The sequence below is a fragment of the Biomphalaria glabrata genome, chromosome 4, assembly GCF_947242115.1.
Source record: "Biomphalaria glabrata chromosome 4, xgBioGlab47.1, whole genome shotgun sequence".
NCBI lineage: Eukaryota > Metazoa > Mollusca > Gastropoda > Planorbidae > Biomphalaria > Biomphalaria glabrata.
The window spans coordinates 30,182,112-30,195,098 of NC_074714.1; the positions used below are offsets into that span (position 1 = coordinate 30,182,112).

At 37.7% G+C, this 12,987-nt stretch overlaps 2 protein-coding genes across 11 annotated transcripts in view; one reads left to right on the top strand and one right to left on the bottom strand.

Annotated features, from left to right (window-relative positions):
• Positions 1–12,987, top strand: part of LOC106061374 (uncharacterized) — a 195,208-nt gene that overhangs the window by 96,600 nt on the left and 85,621 nt on the right. The window lies entirely within an intron of this gene.
• LOC106062223 (uncharacterized) overlaps positions 1–12,987 on the bottom strand; it is an 84,090-nt gene that overhangs the window by 58,568 nt on the left and 12,535 nt on the right. For 3 of the 5 annotated variants that reach the window (XR_008777624.1, XR_008777626.1, XR_008777635.1), the window contains exons 3-4: positions 6,318–6,463; positions 5,939–6,022 (exon numbers count right to left, since the gene is read on the bottom strand). The gene's annotated coding sequence lies outside the window, so the exon portion shown is untranslated. The remainder of the gene's footprint in view (positions 1–5,938; positions 6,023–6,317; positions 6,464–12,987) is intronic. The other 2 variants (XR_008777625.1, XR_008777627.1) reach the window with 1 other exon arrangement.

Genomic DNA, 12,987 nt, shown 5'->3' on the forward strand with positions numbered 1-12,987 from the left:
GGTTTTTTAAATTTAAATAGCATATAAATGCTAAATGAAAATCTCTAGACGTACTTATATTTCATTTACTATAAAGTTGTTCCGGATATTGTTTTATAAAAAATAAATTATGTCAAATGATTGTTTAAAATCGCATAATTGACTAATATTACACTTACATTCTTTGACAATATCACTATAGTTTATTTATCGATATCAAATTATTCCGTATTTTCAACTTAAAACAAATTTGTCAAATGACTTTATTTTTTTCAAAAATATCGAAAATAGATTGTTCAATATTTTTAAATAAGAAAGTAATTTACTAGAAACGATTATTGAAAAACACGTTTTAGACTTATTTTACAGTTCATTTTCTGGACAAAACATAGCAAAAGCTGTTTAATCGGTAAAGAATGTTCCGGATTTTGTTTTGAAAAAGAAATCGACCTACATTACTTTAATTTTCTTACAAATCGTCGCCAAAAATGTTCCGAATTTTATATGAAAAATCTACTAACGCCAAATAACTGTTTGAAATCCCTCTTCTAATAAATAAAACATTTAATTTACTCTCTCTTACACAACATTTAATTTTCTGGCTAAAACGTTATAAAATCTAAATATCGACAATATTATGTTCAGATTTTTTTTAAGAAAAACAACTTCCTAAGACCAAAATATGGTTTGAAAATCCTTCCACAAGGCTATGGTAAATCTAATTTTCATACGAGACCATCCCAAAAATTTAATTAATGGTATTTGATTTATCTGGAATTCTCTTTTTTTTCTCACTATATATATATATATATATATATATATATATATATCAGAAACAATCTATTTAGAAACTTAAAACTATTGCGAAATAGGCAAATTAAATTTTAATCACATTTTCAATAGCTTTTAGTCTTTTTTTTCGATATTAACATGACGGTCAGACAGATTGACAGACAAAACGCACAAAACAATGCGTCTTTAATTCTTCTATTTTTGATGCAGAGACCATGGCAGTCTGTGAAGCCTTAAAAGTCATTGACTCTCAACTCGGAGAGGAACATTTGAGGGCAACACAGATTGTTGTGGTCACTGACTCAAAATCTGTACTACAGGCTTTGCAAAGCCCCGGACCATGGCCCCCCAATATCAACACTGTCATCATGGCTTCACATAACATTAAACAACGCTATGGCAACAATGTAATAATGCAGTGGGTACCGAGTCACATTGGTGTGACTGGCAACACAATTGCAGACTCTTTGGCCCACCAGTGAGGGCAAATTCCACCCACTGAACAGGCTGTAAGCTTTCATCAAGCCCTGGCTATAATACAAAAAAAAAAAAAACAGAAATGGAAAAGTGGTTTGAGTGCTGGGACAAGTCCCAAAAAGCCGGTGGAGTCTGGGAGCGCATGAGGCGCCCTGACCGCACTTCCCCGTGGTGGAGGCTGTCCAGGCCTGAGCAAGCTATTATAGCACAGTGCAGGACAGGCCATTGTCCTGTTGGCTAATATTTCTCGCGGCTATGGCCGAATTTTGATTCACGGTGCCTCCGCTGCGGGGAAGAAGAGGAAACCGTGCATCATATTCTGTTTGAATGCCCCAGACTTGCTGATCTCCGTCTCGACAGGTCTTGGAAACCAAATATTCTCGACCTGTATGGTGACATTTATGCACTACGCAAGACAGCAGGGTTTCTGTCCAGGGCTTTTGCAAGAGAGGATTTGAGCCTCTCAAGCCCTCACTCTAATGGAGTTTGATGATGATGATGATGAATTCTTATATATACATAAACATACATACACATACATACATATTTAGTTTAACTAGAAAAATGTCAGGTATTAAGAGTAACAAAAAACAAACAAAAAAATTAATTCCACTTACCTTACTCATGGTAAACCAGTAACACAGACTAACAAGGTTACAAAAGACAGTTTGTGTGGAAACACAAACTCAAAATCGGCCCCCGAAGTGGTCCACCCAGGCAGGCTTCAATATTTTCAGAAAGAACATCCGAATGAAATTATATCAAAGACAAATAAGAGATAAGAATGGAGAAAGAAGGTTAACAGATCTTGTGTAGTGCCCCAACGGTCCCGCAGATCAAAGGATAGGTGTAAGTGAATGTAAAGCTAGATGTGAACCTGGCCTAACTAGTTCCCCTTTCAGACCTTGTGGTCTATAGGGCAGATGATGTAAAGCTCATCTGTTTTTGTGGCCTACGGTTAACGAGGGTGTCATGTAGCAAGCACAACGACCAACCGCCGTTACTTTTCCCCAACTAATGTCAGGTACCCATTAGAGCTGAGTGGACTCAGAGGCGCCCAAAGATTCCAAAGTTGAAAATCCCAGTCTTCACCAGGATTCGAACCCGGAACCCCCGTTTCGGAAGCCAAGCGCTTTACCGCTCAGTAACCGCGCCTCCCCTGGACTAACTGATGTCTTATAATTGATCTAATTGTTTTGAAAAAGCTCAATCTCTTATTCGAATCCTCAAAATAAAAAAAATTTCCGCAATAAAAAAAAAGTTCAGAAAAATAAAGTTTGCAAGATTACTATTCTTTTTAAATTAGGTCTAACTTATAATGCATACTAATTAGCCTTTTCACTTTAAAAAACTGCTTGCATAACTAATTAAAAAAATTAGATTTTTCGCTTTCAGAAAAAAAAAAAGTAGCCGTTGCATCGGAACTTTAAATAGTCTAAAATATAGGATGTCGGATTTTCAATATCTTTTCTAGTTTACGAGATCGAAACGGGACGGACGGACAGACATTTCGCACAAACTAATAGCGTCTTTTCCCCTTTCGGGGGCCGCTAAAAACGCAAAATACCTAGGTGTTATAATAAATGAAAAACTGTCAAGGAATCCCCATATTGATGAAACTATTAAAAATCAAACAAAGCCTTAAGGTTTATTAGAAGAAATTTCTATAAATCAAATAAGAACATAAAACTAAAATGTTATTTAACCTTGGTTAGGCTAATAATAGAATAAGCATCCTATGTTTGGGACCTCTCAACTCAAGAAAACATTAAGAAACTGGAACAGACACAAAATAAAGCAGTAAGATTCATAACAAACGAAGATTCACATTTGACTAGAGTAACACCTTTAGTAAAATCACTAAATTTAGAAAGCCTTCAGGACAGAAGGCTCAAAAGTAAAGTAGCAATTGTACATAGCCTAAACCACTGAACCATAATCTTCAAATACAAAAACAAAATGTAATAAAATATTTAGAAAGACACAAAGATAAAAGGCACATTCCTCGTTCCATATGCTAGGACAAATTTGTACAAAAGCGCCTTCTTCCCTAGCGCTATTAGAGCATGGAATGAGTTGCCTGAGCTAGCCAGGAAAACCAGTGACTTGGCGGAGTTTAGGTCATTGGTTAATATGCATGACTAAATGCATGACGCGTAGGAAGTAATCATCTTCTTTTTTGAAGTAACGTCTGTATCATACAAGATAAGAAGAAGATAAGATAACTAGCCCATTGTGACGTAATGGATTTTTTTCTTTTGAGGTAATATGTAGTTAATTCTTTAAATGAAATGCTAAAATAACTCGGTGCACCAATGTCTATGAACCCTCGAGAGCCTGCTCATATTGATAAAGACATTTTTAGTCTAAATAGGCAGTGTGACGTAGTGGATTTTTTTCCTTTGACGTCATATGGAGTTCATTCTTTAACGAAATGCTAAAAGAACTCACTCGGAGCACTAATGTCTATGAACCCTTGACAACCTGCTCGAATTGATGACATTTTTAGTCTAACTAGGCCGTGTGACGAAGTGGATTTTTTCCTTTGACGTCATATGGAATAAATTCTTCAAATGAATCGCTAAAACAACTCGGTATAGTAATGTTTATTAAACCTCGTAATCTGACTTGTATTTAAAAAAAAGACATAATAGCTAGATTTCTTTCTAATCTAGATATTTTACACTAGATCTAGATTTTTTTTACAATAGAGCTAGATTTTTTACACTAGATCTAGATTTATATTCTAATTAAAATAATTGTAGATTCTAGATCTAGAATTTCTAGGTCTAGTTTAGAATGTTTGTTGTTTTACACGTTTCGGATGTTCCTTCAGAGTTGAAGATATTTACTTCCTAGTCCAAACCTCCCACAGGACTACGGGGGAAGGGAGCGGGCAGGGTTTGAACCTAGGGGACATCGATAAATCCAAACGACAGTCCAGCGCGCAAACCGCACGACCAGGCAGCCATGATTAAGACTACATCAAGATCTATAATTTCATTTTCTAGACTTAATAGTGTAGATTTTTATTTCCATATGTCTAGATCAATATTGCAATATTATAAAATACTAAAACTAATCTAAACTAAACTGAAGGAAGAGTGCGGTGTTTCACATGGCTATTGTGATGGATGCCTGTCTGTCATGTAGTTAACTGTTGATGGCTGTCAGATTATGACAGATTACTCTTCAAATGTATGAGTTTCTTGTTCGGGCGTATTCCAGTGCAATTAACTTACAACACAAACTGACAACATCGATTTAACAGTGAAGAGACGAGTCTGAAATCCGTTGAACAGTTTAACAAATGTTTAATCCATGAAAAGGCCACAGTCGATGTCTCTGTGGATAAAATACGTCCTAACCTTATAGAATCCTATCACCAACTGATTTTCTGTCTCTAAGAAGCCTCCAACCCAACTAAGTCAAAGCGTCACTAGTCAAGTTCAAAATGCGTCTACTATGGTGTGTCTCTCCATATAACTAAAAATACAAACTAAGTGTCTAACTAACACTATGATTTACAATACTACAAGCTTTATTTCCCTTATTTAATACTTGAAAGAAGTATTTCTTCAATTAACGTTGAATTAGATAGTCACACAATTGTTGTTTATTTCCTCGATGTCTAGAATATTGCAATAACGTATGTTTGTAACAATCAAGAGAACTTCAGTGTTGGTAACAATCAAGAGAACTTCAGTGTTGGTAACAATCAAGAGAACTTCAGTGTTGGTAACAATCAAGAGAACTTCAGTGTTAGTAACAATCAAGAAAACCTCAGTGTTTGTAACAATCAAGAGGACTACAGTGTTTGTAACAATCAAGAGGACTACAGTGTTTGTAACAATCAAGAGGACTAAAGTGTTTGTAACAATCAAGAGGACTACAGTGTTTGTAACAATCAAGAGAACATATGTGTTTGTAACAATCAACAGAACATGTGTTTGACACAATCAAGAGGACTGTACAGTGTTTGTAACAATCAAGAGGACTACAGTGTTTGTACCAATCAACAGAACATATGTGTCTGTACCAATCAACAGAACATATGTGTTTGTACCAATCAAGAGAACCTATGTGTTTGTAACAATCAAGAGAACCTATGTGTCTTGTCTCGGTTCAGGGAGATGTATTTGGTTCTATCCAAATGACTTCCTTTTATCATTGTGTTGGTTGAGAGATGAAACACTGTGGAGAGGGGGGTAAGCTACTAAGTAGAAAATGAATCCAACTAACAGGGTTGATCACACTCTCCAATACTTCTACGGTCCTACTAACCTACAAACCCACTTCGTTGAGAACTCTGTAGTGGACACAAACTTCTAGAGAACGAACACAGTGAAATGTGTGGGACAAGGGAAGAAATGATTTGTTTGGAGGGGGGAGAGGGGAGTAGCTAGCAAACAACGCGAGTAACATCCATTGTCTCATGGTAGTGCTGTTGATACCTTTGAGAATTTGTCATAAAACATGTTTGTTAGGTCAGGGACAAGCATGTGTCTGCTGCCATTGAGATAATCCACCACTTTGAAACGAATAGTTGGAGTCTGGAAAGGCGAGTATCTAGCCTATTTACTTTTGTACTAGGAGATTCTTGTGTATGGCTCATGATATAGGACAGTACAAAGTGGTAAAACAAAGTGGAAATCAAAGGTGCTTTTTCAGCATATCCCAATACTGCTACCTGTATCCATCAATGCTATCTGTATCCATCACTGCTACCTGTATCCACCACTGCTACTTGTATTGTTTGTGCAGACTGATGTTTCTGAAAATAAAAGTTGATGGACTGTTGACTCTCTTTACAGCTACCAAGTCACTCTCGTAAACAACGCAAATCAAAGTGTATCACGACTCAGCCACGACACTCTCGTAAACAACGCAAATCAAAGTGTATCACCACACAGCCACGACACTCTCGTAAACAACGCAAAACATTGCGCTTCATTTAATTTAAAAAATATGGTGTTTTTTTTTTGTTAAAACACAAGAGCAATGATGCCCTATCTATCCTGTTAATTGCAAGGTAACTGTTTCTGATTAAAACGCCGTCAATGACTAACCTGTTTATTGCAAGGCAGCCGTTTCTTGTTAAAACACAGTGCAATGACACCAAGTAGGACAAGGACTGGTAGGACAATCAGCACACAGCCAAGAGCAAGAAAGATTGTGGTATGGTTGGTCCCTGATAATACTACTAGAATTATACCTGTAAGATGATTTGTTTGGAAACGGAAGGATTTACAAATATAGTAACATATCATATATAGAGTGACATAGAATGAAAAGAGTGACACAGAATGCAAAGAGTGATATAGAATGACATCGAGTGACATACAATGATTATAGTGACATCGGTTGACATATAATGCATAGAGTGACATCGAGTGACATACAATGCATAGAGTGACATCGAGTAACATAGAAAACAGAGTTATATTGAGTGACATAAAGGTCTAATGTATACAATGTATAGAGACATACAATATATAGAGGGACATAGAACGTATAAAGAAGCGGTCTTAAACGGGGGCGGTAGTATCCCCTGGGGGGCGATTGTGTGAAATTGGGGGGGGGGGGCGCTGGGGGCAAAAAGGGGCGGTAGGGGGCGATAGGCATAGACGTAGAAATGAAAGAAGAGGTGCACTGAAACAAACAAATTAAACATTTCCTTCAAATTAACGCTGGCAAACTAAATATTGGCAAATTAGAGTTAGCTTGTTTCTAATTTAAATGCAGAAAAAACGTTAGAAATTGAGTTCGGCCATTCCCTTTTTCTAGGTTTCAATTCTGACTGTTGCGTAATTGAAGAGTATCTTAACAAACTATAGTACGCTTTTTAGATTATAGTTTATATTATATACATATGTAATCTATATTATAAAGTAGAAAGTAAGGCGTATGTGTGTATGTGTGTTAAGAATAGAAATCAAAACCATTTGACCAATCTTGATAAAACTTGGCAGAAATGTTCCATGGGTACTAACTTAGACCGTAGTGTAGCCCTAAAACAAACTTAAGACCCTACAAAAAAAATAAAGTTGACCGACTCTATGAAAGTATGCTATTTTATGAATCTAGGCTATGTTTACTATGTTGACATGAGAAAAGATCGAAAGGATTTATATCTAGATCTAATTTTAAGAACTACTCTTTACACATATAGTTTTTTTACTTTGACACATGAAAATACAAGATATAGTCTATTGATTTCATTATTTAATAAAATAAACCTTCAAATTTGTGTTTCAAATGCATTTTTACATAAATTCGTTCCTTATATCTGCGAATTTAGAATTCCTGACGAACATTCTTTCATTAGACATTACGCGAAATGTTACACATCTCTCTATTCCTAGGTCTAAAACTCTAATTCAAATCTAAGATGATAGAACCTCTCTTCGCAAAGATATTTGTATAATTAAACACATGAACATACTAATTAAAGTCCATTCATTTCATATTTTAATCAAATTAACATTCAAATTTGTTTTTCTAAAGCATTTTTACATGAGTGCAACTCTATTCTTAATATCGCGTTAATTCAGGTCAATTAGCTATTTTTAGCTCCATTCATAATATTTTTTTTATCATGAATTCATGCATTCACTTTACTTATAACAATTGTTTCTAATGCACTATATCAGTGACTATGTCAGCAATACGCGAGTTAAGACCCACGGGCAGCGGGTAATATCTGTCTAGTATATTAATATGTTAATGTTAATTAAAATAAAACGCTTAATCTAACATTGAAATAGAATAAATTGACCATTTTGTAACAATGAAAACATTGACAAAGCCAATTGTGAGGACATTTCTAGTATACAGATATCTATACCTCCCAAAGTTTCATTGTATTGCCCCCCTCACCCCAGGTAAAAAGTATTTCCAAAAAAAAAAAAGAAGTATTCCAATGTTCTAGTTTAAATGACAACATTCTCAGCTGAGGTTATGGAACCAAGTCAGCTTCACGGACATATAGTGATAGTCAAAATTAATTTAAGAATATTCATTAACAATTTAAAAACTTTCCACTATTCGAACAATACAAAAAAAAAATTCTGTGTGTAATCGCTGCAAGTAATTTGACACATTTTTTGTTTATTAATTAAGCTATACAATGAACGATGTGTTGTAAACAGTGTGAGCATTAAATAATTAAATTTTATTCAAATTTGTTTTCTCACGCTTCTTTGGTAGTATTTTTCTATTTAAAAAAGGGGTGGGAGGGGACACTGGAGGATTTTTTAATAGAAAAAATACGAAAGCGGTAGGCCAAAAATGTTGAAGATCACTGGTATAGAGTGGCAAAGAACGTACCGAGTGACATTCCGTACAGAGTGACATAGAATGTACAGAGTGACATTCCGTACAGAGTGACATAGAACGTACCGAGTGACATTCCGTACAGAGTGACATAGAATGTACAGAGTGACATAGAACGTACAGAGTGACATAGAATGTACAGAGTGACATAGAACGTACAGAGTGACATAGAATGTACAGAGTGACATTGAACGTATAGAGTGACATAGAACGTATAGAGTGGCAAAGAACGTACCGAGTGACATTCCGTACAGAGTGACATAGAATGTACAGAGTGACATAGAATGTACAGAGTGACATAGAATGTATAAAGTGACATAGAACGTATATAGTGACATAGAACGTATAGAGTGACATAGAACGTACAGAGTGACATAGAATATATAGAGTGACATAGAATGTACAGAGTGACATAGAACGTACAGAGTGACATAGAATATATAGAGTGACATAGAATGTACAGAGTGACATAGAACGTACAGAGTGACATAGAATATATAGAGTGACATAGAATGTACAGAGTGACATAGAACGTATAGAGTGACATAGAACGTACAGAGTGACATAGAATGTATAGAGTGACATAGAACGTACAGAGTGACATAGAACGTACAGAGTGACATAGAATGTATAGAGTGACATAGAACGTACAGAGTGACATAGAATGTATAGAGTGACATAGAATATATAGAGTGACATAGAATATATAGAGTGACATAGAATGTACAGAGTGACATAGAATATATAGAGTGACATAGAATATATAGAGTGACATAGAACGTATAGAGTGACATAGAACGTACAGAGTGACATAGAACGTACAGAGTGACATAGAACGTACAGAGTTACATAGAACGTATAGAGTGACATAGAAAGTAGAGAGTGACATAGAACGTACAGAGTGACATAGAACGTACAGAGTGACATAGAACGTACAGAGTGACATAGAACGTACAGAGTGACATAGAATATATAGAGTGACATAGAATGTACAGAGTGACATAGAACGTACAGAGTGACATAGAATGTACAGAGTGACATTGAACGTATAGAGTGACATAGAACGTATAGAGTGGCAAAGAACGTACCGAGTGACATTCCGTACAGAGTGACATAGAATGTACAGAGTGACATAGAATGTATAAAGTGACATAGAACGTATATAGTGACATAGAACGTATAGAGTGACATAGAACGTACAGAGTGACATAGAACGTACAGAGTGACATAGAACGTACAGAGTGACATAGAACGTATAGAGTGACATAGAACGTATAGAGTGACATAGAACGTATAGAGTAACATAGAATGTATAGAGTGACATAGAATGTATAGAGTGACCTAGAATGTATAGAGTGACATAGAACGTATAGAGTGACATAGAACGTATAGAGTGACATAGAATGTACAGATTTTTTTTTTTTTGATTTTTTGATTTGAGGCACATCGGCACAATTTAGGCCATGTCGTGCCTGCAGTCCCTTAAGGACTACTCTCTCTCTAAACAACAATGGCCAGATTCTATACAGTCATATAATTAAAATCAAGGTCTATTCACAGTTAAAATAGTAGAGGTAGTAAAAATTTAAATATTTGGTAAAAATCTAATGTAAAAAGTGCATGTTCACAAATTCAGAAATCAGATCTTCGTAGATAGCCCCACTTCCTGAATAAAGCCCAGTACCTTCCCAGGGTCGACATTATTAAATAGTGTTTTTAGATTAGTGGCTCTAAAATATTTCGCCCTGACATCCTGGTATCTGGGGCAATAAACGAGGATATGTTCCACGGTGAGGCGAGAGTCACAGTACTCGCAAATTGGGGGCTCCTCTCTCTTCAGTACAAAAGAGTGCGTGATGTAGGTGTGGCCAATCCTAAGTCTGGACATGGTTGTGCTACCACGCCTTGTCAGACCCTTAGATGTGGGCCGCCACCTGACATCCGCCACAATCTGCCTGAGTTTACTGTGAGTCTCAGCCTCCCATCGGTTCTGCCACTCTCGATAGGTGGCAGAGGCAATACTTTGTCTCAGGTCCGAGTAGGGAATTTGGGTTCCTGACACCGCATGATTTAGGGCTCTCTTTGCTTCTCTGTCTGCGGCTTCGTTTCTCTCAATGCCAACATGGGAGGGGACCCAGATGAAGGTGACATCCGTACGGTGGGCTGTTATTAGGTCCAACAGCTTCAGGCTCTTATGTACCAATGGGATGTCAGTCTTCATCCGCCCCAAAGCTTGCAATGCAGATTTGGAGTCGGAGCAGATTATAAATTTACTCCTTTCTGATGCTTTTACGGCCATAAGTGCAAGCAATATTGCGTGCAATTCGGCCGTAAAGATGGAGCAGCCATCGGGGAGTCTACGGGAGATTGTTTTGTTCCGAAAGGAGCAGGCACACGCGACCTTTCCCTCCATTTTGGATCCGTCTGTGTAGATGGTGCCACAATCTCCGTAGCTCTCCTGCAATTCCCTAAAGTGGACTTGTAGTATGCTTGGGTCTGTATTTTCTTTTTTGAAATTAAGGAGGGATAAATTTAATTTGGGTTTATTCATTAGCCAAGGAGGATTCTGAGGGGTTTCTATTTTAGAGATTTGGTCAATGGGTGGGGTTAAATTTTGGATGGGTTCTCTCATTCGAAGGCCCAACGGCTGTATGACGTTAGGCCTTCGATTGTATAATTCCACCTCTGTGGGGTTAAATATGGAGTCAAAAGCAGGGTTCGTGGGGTTGGATTTTAGCTTGACTATATACTGCATTGCAAGCTTTTTCATTCTTATATCCATGGGGAGTTCTCCAGCCTCCACATGGAGACTTGGGATAGGTGATGTACGAAACGCGCCGAGACAGAGACGCAGGGCAGCATTTTGTATTGGTTCCAGTATTTTTAGGTACGACTTCCTTGCTGCTCCATATATTATGGATCCGTAGTCTAGCTTGGATCGAATTAGACTCCGATAGAGCAGCAGCAAGGTATCTCTGTCAGCTCCCCAGTCCGTATGGCTGAGTACTCTTAGTATGTTTAATGACTTTTGGCATTTCTTCTTAAGTTCCTTAATGTGGGGGAGAAAATTAAATTTGGAATCTAAGGTGAGGCCTAAAAATTTTGTAGTTTTCACGACAGGGATCTTCTTTTTGTGTATAAATAGTTCAGGGTCTGGGTGGAATCCCCTTAGATTACAAAAATGCATACTAACTGTTTTGGAGTCTGAGAATTTGAAACTATTATAGTTTGCCCAACCCTGAATTTTGTTTAAACATAGCTGTAATTTCCTTTCTAAGGTGTTCATGTTTTTCCCATAAGTAAGAATGACAAAGTCATCAACATACAAAGAGCACTCTATGCCAGAGGGACAGCGCATTTATAATGCTATTTATTTTAATGTTGAACAGGGTGACTGACAGAATGCTGCCCTGGGGTCACCCATTTCCTGGTCATGAGTGTCAGAAGCGGAGTTGCCCACTCGAACCTGAAATTTTCGATCTTTCAGGAATTCCTCCACAAAACGGGGGAGGTGCCCCTTAAGCCCCATAAGCGCCAGGTCACGTAGAATGCCATGTTTCCAGGTTGTGTCATAGGCCTTTTCTATATCGAAGAATACAGCTACTAGATGTTCTTTTCTGAGTAATGCATTTCTAATATAAGCTTCCAGCCTTACCAGGTGGTCAGTTGTTGTCCGCCCCTGCCGGGATCCGCACTGGTAGTTTGAGATCACTTTATTCCTTTCCAGGTACCAGACCAGCCTGCTGTTAATCATTCTTTCCATGGTTTTGCAGATGCAGCTTGTTAGTGCTATTGGTCGATAGTTAGCTGGGTCAGAGCCGTCTCTTCCCGGTTTAGGTATCGGTATAACTGTGGCTTTCCTCCAGCTGTTTGGGAAAGCGCCTGTTAGCCACACACAGTTATAGACCCCTAGCAGGACTGCCAATGAGGGTTCGGGAAGGTGCTTGAGGAACTGGTAATGGATTTCGTCTTCTCCAGGCGCTGTGTCATGTGACTTGTCCAGCGATTCCCTCAGTTCCTCAAGCGAGAACGGTTTGTTGTAGTCTTCATTGTTCTCTAACCTGAAGTCAATGGGGTGTCTTTCCTCCCTGGTTTTGACTTTATGGAACTCTGGCGTGTAGTGTGCAGTGGATGATTTTTCTGCTATTGAGGATGCAAGGCAGTCAGCTATTTCTCTGGGGGACGTGACAGTTCGTCCTTGGTTTTTCAAATGCCCTATTGCATTTGATTCTTTCCCTTTGATTCGCCTTACTGCCTTCCAAACCGCTCTAGCAGAAGTTTTGGCATCCAGACTGGCGACAAAACTTCTCCAGGAAATTCCTTTTGGCTGACCGTATGGTTTGTCTAGCCTTTGCTCTAGCTATCCTGAATAGCTTTAGGTTTTCCTGGGAAGGATTCTTTATA